This window comes from Pinus tabuliformis, chromosome 3_1 (assembly GCF_031772625.1).
Source record: "Pinus tabuliformis cultivar Carrire ecotype Pingquan chromosome 3_1, CPIR1, whole genome shotgun sequence".
Taxonomy (NCBI): Eukaryota; Viridiplantae; Streptophyta; class Pinopsida; order Pinales; family Pinaceae; genus Pinus; species Pinus tabuliformis.
In genome coordinates, this window is record NC_142301.1 from 592,942,729 (window position 1) to 592,956,615 (window position 13,887).

The window sequence follows — 13,887 nt, forward strand, 5'->3', positions numbered from 1 at the left end:
TTTACTTTAACTCAAAGAAATAAATCAAATGCCCGACTTAATATAATGTATAAATATCAATTTCTAAGACTAAAATATATAATTAATGGGACCAAACGTATATATATTACAATCAAAATATAATTAAACACTAACGAGTAGTAATGTAACTATGATGGAGGTGGTGGCCGGCCATGTCCATAACTTCCACGATTGGACATGGGGACATCAAACATCAGTGGGTTTAGTGCATAACTTCTTCGACGAGAAAATGTAGGTGGTATCATGTCAATTGGATGAGATAATATAGGACGTTCCGAAGGTGGTACCATCCCAATTGGATGATATAATATAGGACCTTGAAGATCTGGTACCATGTCAATTGGATGAGATAATGTATGACCTTTGGGAGCTTGTACTATACCAATTGGATGATATGATGTAGGACCTTTGGGATTGCACATGGGGACATTGGTACAAGCTGTTGGTTCCATGCCATGCCAATTGGATTAGGTAACTGGGACGAGAAATGAGACTATAGCTTTTCTCTTCTCTCCTCTTTTTGTTGGGAGAAATGACACTGTAGCTTTGCTCCTCTTTGGTCTTTTTGTTGAGCCAAAGTAACATAAATAGATAATGTAGGACTTTCTGGATTACACATGGGGACATGGGCGGAAGCTGTCGGTTCCATGCCAATTGGATTAGGCAACTGGGAGAAATGAGACTGTAGCTTTTCTCTTCTCTCCTCTTTTTGTTGAGAGAAATGAGACTGTAGCTTTGCTCTTCTCTCCTCCTTTGGCTGAGCCAAAGAAACATAAAGAGGCTTGCCTATGACAACTTTCTTATTCATTTCTGCCAAAGCTCGAGATGCTTCATCACGGGATGAGAATGAGACAAATCCGAAACCTTTACTGTATCCATGAAAATCCCTCATTACCTTGCATGAAGTGATTGTGCCATAAATAGAAAACAGTTCTCTCAACTTGTTATCATCAATACTATCATCCAAATGTTTTAAATAAAGATTTGTTCCAGATTGTTCTCTCAATTCAGATTTTTTCAGTGCTTTTCCAACGTACCATTCCTTGCCATCAATTTTCTTGCCATTTAAACTCTCAACGCACTTCGCTGCATCATCGACCTTCTCAAAATTGACAAATCCAAAACACTTTGACTTCCCTGCTGCATCTCTCATCACTACCACACTGATAATTTTTCCATACTCATCAAAATGTTTCCTTAAATCCTCGTCATTCATGGACTCTGATAAATTGTTCACAAAAACATTTTTAAACTTGCCTTTTCCATTTGTTTGTTCCTCCGGCTCTGGTTCCTTTTTCATTTTTTCTCTATCCTTCCTTTTCACGAGCTTCGTTTGTTCTCTCTCTTCCTTTTTCATAAATGGGCCAACATAAATGTGACTGTCATTTATCAAAGTACCATTCATACATTTAATTGCATCCTGCGCTGCTTCGTCTTGCTCAAAATGCACAAATCCATATCCTTTAGATTGCCCTGATGCATCTGTTGCAATTTTGGAAGAAAGAATGGGTCCGAACACAGAGAATTTGTGATAGAGGGTTTGATTGTCTACTGCTTTGTGAAGATTTTTAATAAATATGTTTGCCGAGCCACACTTGCGAATAGTGGGGTCACGGTGTGAGTACATTATCCGAATAGGCTTTCCATTAAGGGGTGTAAAATTCAAGCTGTGTAAAGCCTCTGTGGCATCTTCAGCAGTGCTGTAATTGACATAGCCATATCTCAGAGAAGTCTTGGTTAACGCATCTCTACAGATGCGAACACTGACCACCGGGCCAACCTGCTGGAAAAGTTCCTGAATCTGGGCGTCGCTAACATTGGGCTCCAGATCCCCCACATACAGAGATTTGGGCCGTACTAATTCATTCGCTTTCTCGCTGCCCCCATTAGTAATAACTTCCTTGCTGTTACTGCCATTATTAATAACTTGATGATTCTCTCGCCCATTATTAATAACTTCACTGCCATTAACAACTGCCTGTTGTTCTCCGGGTTGGACTTTAACAGCTGCCATTTCTGCGAGTCTCACGGCAAAAAATCAATTCAATCGAGATAAAAATATTCAAAACCCACCACTGATGTTTTGATCTTTTGGTTCTTGGTGGCAGATTTATCGATTTTGCAATGTAATCAACTCCTTCCTTCGCACAACCTGTTTCAATGTAATCAACTCCTTCCTTGGCACAGCCTGTGAGAGTGCGGCACCAATTCAATCGTAGTGCTGATATATACATATTTAAATGGGGGCGGATGGAGCTTTATTTCCAACTCTTGGGTTTTTCTTCATAGTCGGCCGCGTAACTCTTGGGTTTTTTTTCATGAGTCGGCTATATTATTTGAATTGTATTTCCAGCGATATTATTTTCGCAATATAGCCGGAAAAATTGAATAAAAATTGTATTTTTGCAATATAGTTGGAAAACTGAATAAGAATTGTATTTTAGCAAATTGAATAAAAAAAGCCATTATGAAAGTAAAAACTTGAACAACTTAATTTTACCTATTACGTAAATTAAATTAATTAATATAGTCTTTAATTGAAGCCCAGGGCAGAGATTGAAAATTATGGTTTTTAATTGAAGCACAGCGCAGAGATTGCAAATTATAGTCTATCTATATCACTGAAAAATTACAGCCATTTTACTTCATTTCTACAAATAAAACATGGTAAAAAACAAAAAAAAATTCTGAAACCATGGTAAATTTTATATTTAAAAAAAATCTAAAACCCACAATAAAAAACATAACATAAATTTCTATATTACAGAATCTGAAACAAAAGTAAATTCTATATTTAAAAACATTTAAAAAAGTCTAAAACACACTTTTGGCATATAGACAAATCTTCACTGATAATGATGATTAATGTTGTAGGTGAACCATCACTGTGATGGAATTCAAATAGAGATTCTTTTCTATAGTTTATAATAAAAAATATTTTGTTAATATTATTTCTATATTATAGAGATTCGTTAAATGAAGTTGAAGTTTTAAATCTGTTTAGAAAATCTGATTAGTATCAAATTTTTATATAATTATTCAAACTTTAATATGATATTTCCTTGTATTTAGGCTTTGATTTTTAAGTTGATAATTTACCTTTTATCTATTAAATTCAGGGCCATTTGAAATCTTGAACTAATGCATGCATTCTCTTTTCAGAAATGAGGATCTTTTTTACATTTTCAAAAACTTAAATTTACCACTATTTGGAGATCACTTAAGCATATTTTTAATATTTAGTATTCCATCTTTTACATAGAATTTAGTTTTGAGTTTTCATTCTTAGATTTTATTTTACTTGTTTTCTGTAATTTGTCCATCATCTGTTTCTGATCATCCTAAATAGGAAGAGTTGTAACATCTTACACAAGAGAGAGGTCATTGTTGGAGATAAGTAAACATGACTATTTCCTTTAAAAAAGATATAATAAAATTTGAATATAATGATGGTTCTTTTCAATAAGAATTGGAAAACTGAATAAGAATTGTATTTTAGCAAATTGAATAAAAAAAGCCATTATGAAAGTAAAAACTTGAACAACTTAATTTTACCTATTAAGTAAATTAAATTAATTAATATAGTCTTTAATTGAAGCCCAGGGCAGAGATTGAAAATTATGGTTTTTAATTGAAGCACAGGGCAGAGATTGCAAATTATAGTCTATCTATATCACCGGAAAAAAACATAACATAAATTTCTATATTACAGAATCTGAAACAAAAGTAAATTCTATATTTAAAAACATTTAAAAAAGTCTAAAACACACTTTTGGCATATAGACAAATCTTCGCTGATAATGATGATTAATGTTGTAGGTGAACCATCACTGTGATGGTATTCAAATAGAGATTCTTTTCTATAGTTTATAATAAAAAAATATTTTGTTAATATTATTTCTATATTATAGAGATTCGTTAAATGAAGTTAAGTTTTAAATCTGTTTAGAAAATCTGATTAGTATCAAATTTTTATATAATTATTCAAACTTTAATATGATATTTCCTTGTATTTAGGCTTTGATTTTTTAGTTGATAATTTAGCTTTCATCTATTAAATTCAGGGCCATTTGAAATCTTGAACTAATGCATGCATTCTCTTTTCAGAAATGAGGATCTTTTTTACATTTTCAAAAACTTAAATTTACCACTATTTGGAGACCACTTAAGCCTATTTTTAATATTTAGTATTCCTTCTTTTACATAGAATTTAGTTTTGAGTTTTCATTCTTAGATTTTATTTTACTTGTTTTCTGTAATTTGTCCATCATTTGTTTCTGATCATCCTAAATAGGAAGAGTTGTAACATCTTACACAAGAGAGGTCATTGTTGGAGATAAGTAAACATGACTATATAATAAAATTTGAATATAATGATGGTTCTTTTCAATTTTTAAAGTTTTGAGAAATTAAGTGTCCATATGATGCATACTCTTGAATTTCTTCTCCAGATCAATTTTTTTCCGTATCCAATTCGAATTCAAACTAGAATTTGAATTCTAATTTTTTTTTTCCATATCAAATTCCAATTCAAACTATAGAATTTTTTCTCTATGGAATTCGAATTCAAACTAAAACTAGAATTCTAATTTGCTCAGTGAAAAAACATAGATTAAAGAGTTTCTTACTTTATATCTTTTAATAAAAGCTATAGATTAAAGAGTTTGTTACTTTATATTATTTAACAAAAAGATATAATTTAATAGGTTACAGAGTTTATCAGGTTGGTTTTCAACTCATTGCAATTCACCTCTCACATTTGTGAAATTGCAAATTTATTTTAGTATTTTTCACTTTACACGTGGGTAACCTACATGTTTGTGGTGGAATAGAATTATTGATAAATTCCATGCATCTGAGTGACGAGTATGAGTTTGAGTATGAATTGTGGAGAAATGAGACTTTTTCCCTTTAATAGTGGGTAACTTACTTGACCGAGGTAGAATGGAATTGGAATTATTGAGAAACTTCATGCTTGTGAGTGAAGAGTATGAATTGGGGTGAAAGCAGGTTGAAGTGTAAAACTTCTAATATGTCATTTAGGATATGAAATGAAAATATATAAAAGAAAAATGGCATTGATGGCAATTTTCTATATTAGTAATAAGTAAATAAGTAGTTAAGTAAATTTGGATTTTTATTAATATTTTATATAAATGATTTTTTTTCTTATTAGTATGATGTAATTTGAATATAGTTATATGGTGTATAAATTTGCAAACATAGCATTAATAAAAGTTTAAATATTAAGTGATTTGAAATATGTATAGTGCTTTAAAGGCATTTGGTGAGCTATATGAACAAGTATTTTTAATCTAAAACCACTAAAAAAACAATAAAATAATTAAATTGATCATTGAAACCTTAGATTAAAGACATACTATATAAGAATGTGACTAAATTTATAATTCAGTCCAATAAAAAGATAATTGCATATATAATATTCAAGATGTAAGAACTAAGGTGGAAAACAAGCTTGACTTTATAGGTAATACACTGTAGCTACAAAAATTGTAGATTCATGGTCGGGTACATTTCTAAAGTCTCATATGAAATTACAGATCTCCATAGAAGCCAAGATGTCATTTTGAAAGTCATTTACCTGATGCCTTAGATCATTCATGGTCCAAAACTCACGTTGGTCTCTTATTGATCATATTTTATGATGCATTAGACCATGCTCATGTAACTTCAGTTGAAAGGTTATTTGATATATTACAATCATATTCAAACATTTGCAAGACTATGTAGTTTGAAGTCAACAATTAACCTTGGTAATAATTTTTTTATTATTTAAGATTAGTTGTTATGATGCATTAGACCATGCTTATGTAACTTCAGTTGAAAGGTTATTTGATATATTACAATCATATTCCCACATTTGCAAGACTATGTAGTTTGAAGTCAACAATTAACCTTGCTAATAATTTTTTTATTATTTAAGATTAGTTGCTAATAATTGTTTTATTTCAGTGTATCCTATGGTGTGTTGTGTTTACATAAGCTTCCTGTTGAAGGCAAGCTATGAATCTATTTGGTTTTGTTTGCAATTATTCACATAGATGGTCATACATTTCATTTTCCTTTTATATAAAACTTGCTTTCAAAATACTATCTTTAATAAAAGAAAAAATACAATTTCCTGTAGTAAAGCACGGTCCATTGTTGAGCCCTTTCTGTTAGAGGTGAACTGTCCTCTTTTCTTTTTATCTACTACACTTTGAATATGCAAAGAAAGCAACTATAGTGATCCATTAATTGTAGCATAAACATTGGAGACATTATCATCTCGTTTATTTGCAGATGCAACAAATTTAAGTTCTATCCCCTGCCACACAAACATAACTGTTGAAAAATGTGCAACAAGAAATGTTAAATTTAGAATGTGCTAAAAATAGATCTGCTAAAAGTAGCATGTCTAAAAATAGCAGTTTGGCCAGTGAGGTCATTGGCCACATTGGGTGAGAGGTGAAACAACTAAAAATAGAAAGTTCTAAAAATAGCATTTATGGGTCCCTTCCTATTTATAACAGTCCCCGGTCTATCTATAGGAAGTAAATTCGAATTTGGTCTTACCAACACTTTGGAATATTAATTAATTAATTCTCCATGAGTTAATTAGTTAAGGAAAAGCAAACTTGAAGTCTTTGTGAGAACATGCAATTATTTCTCCATGCATTGGGGAATGTGTCTTTGATTTGCTCCACTAATTGAGGAATTAAGGATGAGTTCTATATTGAGAGGATCAGTTGACTTAGTTTAACTTAGTCAAGTTCAGTTAGATTAATTTAACAAGTTGTTAAATTAATGAGATATAGTTTGTTGATGCTTGCATGCATGTGACAACTATTATTTTCAGATAAATGTGTATTCACTCATGGATAACTTATGCATGCTAGTTCTGTCAGAGACCCGATTGAGATCAGAGAAGGGACAGTGTACTATCAGTTGGATGAATATTTTTCCTATAAAGGAAGCTCATCTATGATGAGGATTTATCTCCTTCAGGTTTGTGCAGTTAGATCAGAGGTTAGTGAGTGTGTGAAGAGGCCAATTCACGCAGGTGGCAGGATTGGACCCCAAAGAAATTGCACAAGGAAATAGGAGGCTTGGAGGGCAGAGGAGAAGGTTTGTGAGAAGCCTTTAATTGTCTATGAGCAGCAGAGGGATTATACTGAGAGTTGGATAGCTTCTGAGCTAAAGCTTTGTGTAATCCAGAGTATATTTCCACTTGTATGATAATATAGAGATGGTGTTTTAGGCAAGTGCTTTCCCCAGGTAAATTCTTCTGTGTTGTGTATGATTGATTCCTTCTTATCAGTTATATGTGTTCTTATTGATGTTGCTCATGGTTGATTAAGCTTCCGCTAAATTGTTTGTAGAAGTAGATCAAGTGTTTTGTTTTAGTACATTGCATTACCAGGTGATCTACAGGTGGGAAATTTCTACATGGTATTAGAGCTAGCTGATTTGTAGAAAAAGTACTACATGGTACCAGAGCTAGCTGATTTGTAGGAAAAATTCTACAATAACATGGCCTTGGCCAATACTAGCAAGTTAATTGCCATCCAAGCTGAATTTCATTGTCCAAATGGAGCCTTCATGAGCTTAGATTTCTTGACACATGTAAAGTGTTGTTAATTCCTTGCATCACTTTCCACATTAGTGGCACACTTTTATCTAGCACAACATAAATAGGAGAATATTGTATCATCTATACCAGAACTATATATCCTTAATTTCTTTTAGAAGAAATGACCCTCTCATCATTGCTCTTCTTATCATTGGGACAACCAAATTTTGTAGGAATTTTTAATAGCTTTTAATCAAGACAATTTTTTTCAAATTGGAAACTAAGCCCTTTCATTTGAGTTAGGATCATTTTTCTTCTTTGTTTATTTCACACATTGTTGTTGCATGAGTCCTTGGAAAATAAGAGAAATCCACACATCTCTCTCAAACTCCTCAATAATTAGTTGTTTGTTAGTTTCCACATCTATGAGCTTGTTCCCCATGCCATCTTCACCTACCTAATTCAAAATAAACTCCTTTCCATTGTATAGATTATTTATCTTGCAAAAAGGCCCTCCATTGTTATCTATGTGAGAGTTAATGTGTAATATTCCAAACAAGAAAAATCTAAAGAGATTTGGAACACTATAATATTTAGTTTAATATTCTCTTCAAAATTTTACTTAAAACTTCGCAATAATTTCCAAACCCCTATTATGGAATCATAATAACTAGAAATAACATGCATTCATGATAAAAATATTTAAACAACCTTTTTTACTAGTTACCTGAATTAAAACAAGTGCATGCAACCAAAAACAAAGAACATAAAATAATATGAAGAATGCAACAACTTTATTTTATTAATAGTTGGGAAAACAATACAAATGAAGTCCTTGCCAAAGGCATTCATGATTTCTCATCGAATTGATAAACTAAAACAATCAAGCACGCTTATGAACCCTCGATGAATCCACCAAGGAGATATCACCATGGGGGTTTCATCCTAAGATCAAGATGGTACTGGTAATGGCAAGTTCTCTACAAATGCACAATATGATAAACAAATCCAGACTAATCTGAACGCCTTCCCCCTCCATTTTAAAGGCTTGATGGAACTCTCTCCAATCTTCTCGAAGCCATTATTATTATTATTATTATTATTATTATTTATTATTATTTATTATTATTATTATTATTATTAATTAAGGAAAGTCAAGAATGCTATAGAGAGTCGCATAGCCTGGGTAAGACAATCTTAGTCGTCGATGAGGATCTAATCATGGTGATTGAAGCTCCAATGAGAGATTATAAGAAAAAATCAATGGGATGGATATATAAATTTTGAAACACAAAGGGAGTGAATTCCTTGGTAGATCGAGTTATCTAATTGCAAAGATTCAACAAGGAATTGAGTTTGAGCCAGATAAGGAGAGCATCAATAATTGAGGGAGAAACAACCAAGAGTTTCTAATAATTTTCCAGTGCTGGAGATTTAGTATAAGGAAGTCTGAAATATTTTGCAAGGAACATCATTTAGGTGGTGCGAGTTAGTCAATCTAGTTGGACAAATTTTTAGGAAGGGTTTAAATCAGTCGTCAGAGGCTGAAAAGACATTCCCGAAGGTAGAGAAATTTTTTCCAGAGGCAAGAGAAGGCTAGGCAGCCCAGTTTGGAGTAGTTCAAGAGGCTGTATGAACTATGTGTTGAAAAATGAAACAAGAAAATATTAATTTGATTTTTCCTTAGTCAAATTGAGGAAATTAGAAATTCCACATCAACAAACAGCTTGGGGTAGTCAACAGAAGTGACATGGCACTTTTCACCCATTTAACTCATTTAATTCGAGTTAGGGGCATGAAGTTTAGTTGTATGTAGTGATTCCTAAATTTTAGGAGCCTAGGTTAAGTTCATTTTAGTTGTAATCAATTAAACTAGTTCTAACTGTTAATAGAACTAGTTAGTGGTAAATTAAGTAGTGGGACATCACTCCAACTCAGAGATCATCTATCTTACTGATCAATAAACTAATAAGTATCTCATGCATGCAAAGAATACGAGTTCCCTACTGTGTTGGAGTTTCCAAGGCAGTGTACAATTAATTATATACTAGATTGAATCTATATTTATTGTACTCATCAAGTGATCAATCTAAAGGAATTGCCCAAGCAAATAAGGGGAAATTCCTAAAGAATAGGAGCCTATTTCCTTAGGAAATGTGCAAGGAAATAGGGGCTCAAGAAGAGGTATAAATTAACTAAGTCTGGGTCAAAGCTTATTAATGAGCAAAGAAATATGTTATTCATTTGTAGGTTGAGCTCAGATCGGGCAAGCAATTGTAATACATCTTTATTAGAGCTAGGTTTCAAACTAGAACAAGTATTCAACCTATGTACTATGTGTTGGATGCATGTTAGTGGTTTTCTAGTTTCCCTAAGTGTTGTGTACAAGTGACAAACTTGTCACAACAAGTGGGTTGTATTTTGATACCCTAAGGATTGACTTTTCAAGCAGTGAAGATCAGTCAAGTGGGATGGTTTTGCTACCCTAGTTCACTATTTTGGTGTTTGACAAATCAGAGATAATAGGGCTCGTTGTAGAAGTCGTAGATCAGTCAAGGAGTGACTCTATGTGGGCAGATCTGAAAGCCCTAAGAAGAGTGACAATAACAGTTGATATGTCATAGAGATAGGGCAGATCTAGAAGGTTGAGCACTATTCACAAACATAGTTGTGAATAATGACTTTTGTATGAATTATGCAAGAACTTGAAGACATCAAGTACAGTGTGCATGAAATGAGTCGTGGATTGTTAGGAAGTAGAGTTATGGAGCCCTAGTTTAGGGCATATTTAGAAGACCCTATGTGCAGACTTCTTAATGGAGATAGAAGGTTGCTAATGGGTAGTTCAATGAGACAATGTTTAGTGACACAAAAACGAGTTGTGATCATTGATATTGGTAGATTGAGGAATATCAAGATTTCCCACAAGGAGTTCGATACTCATAGGGAGTCTAGTTTCAAAGGTAGTAGCCCTATGGAATTTAGTACTTCAAGATCTAGGGAGATTAGACTAATTATTACAGTAGTTGCAACAACAGTGAGGAAGAAACAACAAAGAAGTAGTAGCAGTATGAGTATATCATACTTTTCCATGCATGCAGTTATACCTCCAAGTGTGAGGTGGGGCAATGTGAAGCCTTATTCCCAAAATTGCATAAATTTGGGTAGGGTATATTTAGGCATTCTCGTCATGGATCATTACCTTGCTACGAGGGCCCATAATAATTAGTAGCAGGAGGATCAGTGTCAGTTAGACACTGAGGAGTGCAGAGGAGTGTTGACAGTAGACCCGGTGGCTTAGTAGGAGAGTCATCAATGACACAATTTTCTCAGTAGATAGTTTCAAATTGATTCAATTTTTTATTTAATGCTTCTCATTTGCAGATGTTGCAATGGAAGAAACAATAGTGAGAGGTATTGCATGCAGTACATTCCACAGGTGCATGATAGGGGTGGTTAATAATCCCTTTCTTGTTGAGAGGGAGTGTTTAAAAATGCATGAATTGAATCATATGGATAGTTTGCATTGATTATTTAATCATAATTTTTTTTTTAAATATCCCTTTGTAATCTCAAAATGTTACTATATCAATTTCCAATTGTACCTCAATGAAGTTGACTCCATAGTTAAATGAACATTCAATTATATCTCAATGTATTTTTATCTTTATTGATGTTTGTAGTTGTTATTTAGGTGAACAATGTATTTATAAATTGATCAATTACTTTGATTGTCCCAAAGAAGTATGACAAGTTTCAAATCTATGTAGATTATCATGAGCTAAATAAAGAAACACATAAATACCATTTTTCTTTACCATTTATTGGCCAAATATGGCATAAACTATCAGGGAATTTTTTTCTTCTTTCCTTGATGGTTTTAGTAGGTATAATCATATTCAGATCTATGTAGAGGACTAGGAGAAGAGGCTCTTCACCTGACCAAGGAGCACATTCACATATCTTGTTCTTCCATTTGACCTCCGCAATGCACATGATACCTTCCAACGAGAAATATTAAGCATATTTTCTTATTTTATTAATGATAACATTAAAATTCATATGGATGATTCCACATCATATGAGACTGAGTTTGATCAAGCATTATTTAATTTTTATGGCTACATCTCAAGCAAGCTATTTATGAGAAGGAAATGTTGGCAATACTACATGCACTTAAGAAATGGCGACCTTACCTAATGGAAATACACTTCAAGGTAAAAATGGATCATGATAGTCTTAAATGTTTTTTAGAACAAAGATTATCTTTAGAAGAACAGAAAAAATGGGTCACAGATATGTTGGGTTATGACTTTGAAATCATCTACAAAAAAGGGAAGAAAAATGTTGTTGCATATGCACTCTCAAGAAAAGATGAGGATGTGGAAGCATTGTTTTGTGCTATTTCCATTATCCAACTAGATTGAATAATGGAAATAGCACGAAACAATGCTTCCACATCCTCATCCTTTCTTGAGAGTGCATATGCAACAACATTTTTCTTCCCTTTTTTGTAGATGATTTCAAAGTCATAACCCAACATATCTGTGACCCTTTTTTTCTGTTCTTCTAAAGATAATCTTTGTTCTAAAAAGCATTTAAGACTATCATGATCCATTTTTACCTTGAAGTGTCTTTCCATTAGGTAAGGTCACCAATTCTTAAGTGCATGTAGTATTTCCAACATTTCCTTCTCATAAATAGCTTGCTTGAGATGTAGCCGTAAAAATACCCAATCACCTACATCAAAACTTCTTTCACTGTGATGTTGATTTTCCTGTTGTTTCATTCGATTTTGCACCAAAGTGGCGTTATCGTTTAAAAGTTCGAGAACTTGTTGTTTGTGGAGCTATAAAAAGGGTCTCTTTCACCTCTAATTACCTCACATTAGTTGTCAATCCAAGAATGTTTTGTTATTTCAAAGAGTGTCTTAGTCTGAGGCTGTCATTTGTCAGAGTAATGCTAGTAGTACAGTGTTCAGAAATACAAGAGTAAATGGATGCTTGTTTACAATAAACTACTTCAAAAGATTAAACTACTCATTCAGAAAAATAAGCAAGTTATCAGTCAAGGGTTCAGTAGCAGTAACTCATCCCTTTGTAAACTGGTGGAACTAAGGTAAATCAAAGAACAGATCATGGATCTACGAGCTAGACAGTAAATGTCAGTGCTCACTACAGCCCTGGATCGTTCTTCACACCAAAATAACAAAGAACCACAAATAGAACGGCAAGTAAGAAATGGAACAGTGAAATAAGAAATGGAACAAAAAATCTGAAATGGAACAACAAACCTGAAATAGAACAACAAATCTGAAATATAACAGCGAACAGGAAACTGTAACAACAACTAAGTCTAGAAAGCAGTAACACCTTAGTCTACAAGATCAAATGCATGAATCGTGATCTACAGGAATTGAATGGAAATCCTTCACTCTTAAGGACGAATTGAACAACACACCAAAATGGAACAACACTGATTAATGATAAATTATAGAAAAGTACTTCAAAACCATATATGCACATGACACACCTTAATAGTAACCTAATCTCGGTAAACTAGTTATCACTCTTAGTTATAAAAGATTACGACTGCATTTCAGAATGGAAAAACAATGTCTATAGATCCACAATCGCAAAGAACATAATCGCTAAGATGAATTCCATAATACCAATGAATAAGTGCACGGCACAAAGGCTCTGTAATTGAACAACAGCAATATTCTGTAAAGACTGACAGTATTATATCAACACTTAGAAGAACAGTGATACATTGCAGAGTCAATGCAATAGTTCTGTCTCAGTAAAGTAAACATAACAAAGCATGTGATGTAAACTAACAATTCACATCAGATTACCGAATCACGCTGATAAGAAAACCACGCATAAACCAAACGTAATAATACAGGAGCAAGTGTCCTCCAGGGTTGGGCCCTTAGCCTCCAGGGGTACACTGCTTGAAATTATTCCAGACTCAGAGATGAAATAGTAACCAAGTTTGTATTAATGCATAAAGCGAAATTACAATAGATCGGTTCTTAACGAGACCCGATGATCAAAGTTTTGATCTTAAAGGAAATTACATAAAACATAACCAGCTCCCTCGAGCTAAGAGTGCCACCCCTTTTATAAGGGTGAAGGCGGAGATATCTAAGTGCAGAAATAGATAAAACAGTGATCCCTCAGGATCAAGGATCCTAAGGGATTCGTCGAACCGTTAGTCCTCAGTCATCTCTTTCCTTTCCTGCGCCGAGCCGATATCTCCACTTCCTTTCCAGGGCTGATTCGCTTTGA

The 13,887-nt window shown here is 33.2% G+C and overlaps 1 pseudogene; it reads right to left on the bottom strand.

Annotated features, from left to right (window-relative positions):
• Window positions 1-514: 514 nt before the first annotated feature.
• Window positions 515-2,035, bottom strand: LOC149188406 (polyadenylate-binding protein 8 pseudogene; annotated as a pseudogene).
• Window positions 2,036-13,887: the final 11,852 nt, after the last annotated feature.